Genomic DNA, 2,923 nt, shown 5'->3' on the forward strand with positions numbered 1-2,923 from the left:
TCAATCGTAGTATAGTCTAAACCGACGCAAAATCCTTCATCAAACAAATCTACAATCTATATCCGAGAGTACTAGTCTCCCGAGTCGTTCTCCCTTGGAATTGCCAAAGTGTGCATCTTATTGATTTAGTAAGCTTTGTTGGAATTCTTTGAAGTTTTAGTAAAACAATGAGAGACAAACAATCAATTATCAAAAGACTTGGCTTAGGGTTGGCATTAGAAATCCTATCCTTATAGTCCACTCAATGTTGACAACAATTAGGCCTTGCTCCATTTAGTTATCCCCTAGGTATAGAGGAAGGTCAAATGAAAGTAATCAACTTGAGTCACAAGTCCTAGCTTCACCTTATGGGAATCTAGCTTTAGTGCACTCCAAGCCAACTAGCAATCCCTAATTCCAAATCAACTATTGATACACTATTCAACTTCTTCCAAAGACCAAACCCTATGCCAAGTGTGAGAATTCTACTCCATAGCTAGTGTTGTCATTTTATCGAACATGTGATGAGCAAGAAGGAAAGGCATAGTAAAATGAGAAGAAAAGTCAAATTGAAAGTATTGCAACACAAAGATCTAACAACAAGTCTCAAAGAGTAGCAATGAAAATCCAAAATAGAGATGAAATCCAAAATTACAAAGTTGAATTCTAGATCTATGAGAATTGATCAATTGTATCTATTACTTGAAATTGGAGAAGGAAATCTATGACATGAACAAAGTAGAGTGAGAATTGTAATGGATCTCACCAAAAAGTCATTGAAAATTCAGAAATTAGAAGAGGATGAACCCTAGTGAAGCTTGGAATCTCCCTCTTCCTCTCCCAAAAAGTGTAACTAACTCTCTCTTCTCTCCAAAAAAGGGAAAATATCTAGATCTAGAAGAAATGAACTAAAAGTCCCCTTAACCCTTGCTCCTTTGGTCTTCTTAAGCTTTTCCCGCCAAGGTGCTTCTCCAAAAGTGGGATCCTTAACTGCCTCCACGCCTAAGTCACGTGACTTCTTAAAAAATCATATTCGCAAATCGGCGCGCATAAGCCGTTGAGACGTCTTGTAATGTGCGCGGAGACGTGATGTACGCGTGCGCGCCCATGAAGATCCTGGCTTAGCCGCTTCTCAAGCCAGCTCTTGGCTTTGGCTTCGCGTTGCTCTATCCGCGCGGGCGCGCCAGGTGCGCGCACGCGCCCATGCGGAAACCTTCAAAGCTTAATCCTCATGCTTCCTTCCTTTGTACCCGTCTTCCTTCTCTCTTTCGGTCCATTCCTACTCTATATCCTGAAACCACTTAACACACAAGTCACGGCATCGAATGGCATCAAGAGAAGATTAGAAATGTATCTATTTTAGTGCAAAACAAGCACGTTTTCATTCATGAGGCAAAACTAGGGAAGGAATACAAAATCTTGTATTTTCATATGGAAAGTGTGTGGAATCATTGATAAAACCCCTGAAATCATCATAAGATAAATCCTCAAATTGGGGTTTGTCACCATGCCAGAGCGGCCGACCCCCAGCTATACCTCCCCATGTCATCAAGGTTTGCCACAAATGGCAACCACCGTATATGTACCCGGTTCGCACTCTTGTCCCCAAATAACTGAGTTGATAACAGCATCATGATGTAGGCCCGTGCGTAGATGCGGACAGTCTCCTCGCTCGCATCTGCTGGTAGCACCCTAAACCTATCGCGAAACCATGTAAAGTGCACTGTCATCTGCTTGACCTTATTCGGTGGAGGCCGCTCACCGAATAGGTCCTCAAACCACTCCCAAGCTGGTCGGCCACCCTCCATGTATTTCTCAAACTCACCAAGGCAACCACTCACAGCCTCCCCATCCACAGGCAGCCCTAGCTGAAATGCCACGTCCTGCAATGTCACTGTGCATTCTCCGAAAGGCAGGTGGAACGTATGCGTCTCAGGACGCCACCTCTCAATGAACGCACTAACCAGTGGCTCATCCAACCAGAACCATTCGCTGTTTAGCCTGGCTAAATGGTACAATCCAACCCTCTCTAAATACGGGATGATCCTATCATGCAAGGGCATATTCTGTAGCCGTCTCACATTGTATATACACCTAGTGGGCTGCACAGAACAAGAAAGATATACAGAGTCCAATTAAATTCTCCTATCCTTAAAAAATTTGCCATAACTAACCGGATACAAATATATTAAACCATCAACAAATTCTCCTAAATAAAAAATAAAAAAATTCCCTAGTCACGATAGGAAAAATAACAACACACATACTTTAATAAATAACAGCCAGAAATATTAAAATACTATAAAGCTTTAAAATTTAAAACTTCATATCATACAAATACCCTAACCAAACTAAAATAATTCACTAACGTCAGCTATCCCTTTCCCTAACCAGTGAACTAACATCCTAGCATGCAAAGCCTAATTTCAAACTAGAGGGAATATTCTATAAATTCTAATTCGTCTACCTAACCTACCATTTTCTGACTAACATATGCAAAGCCTAGAAAAAAATAAATGTTAACTAACCTCGTCCCCAATAGAGCCAGCAATATGCGCAACACCGTTCAGTCGGTACAGGGTCCTGCCTGCCATGATAACTGGCCAGAAGTCGCCGCTGAGATACCTCGGACCCGCTCACAACTTGCTCTGACCTCTCTCTAGAATTTTCTCTCTCTAAAAAACTCCACAAACCATCTAAATGCATAATCTGCGGCTACAACCACGGTTTATATAGGCAAAGCAGCACACGTAAACCGCTACTGGCAGTAGCGGTTTACACACACACACACACATACACGTAAACCGCTACTGGCAGTAGCGGTTTACACTCACACACTCACACACATAAACCGCGGCTGGTTGTAGCGGTTTATGCACACCTGTAAACCGCTACTAACGTAATATTGAAACAACGCATTTGCGTATTGAATTTGGAAACAATG

The sequence above is a fragment of the Arachis ipaensis genome, chromosome B08, assembly GCF_000816755.2.
Source record: "Arachis ipaensis cultivar K30076 chromosome B08, Araip1.1, whole genome shotgun sequence".
In the NCBI taxonomy this organism is placed as follows: domain Eukaryota; kingdom Viridiplantae; phylum Streptophyta; class Magnoliopsida; order Fabales; family Fabaceae; genus Arachis; species Arachis ipaensis.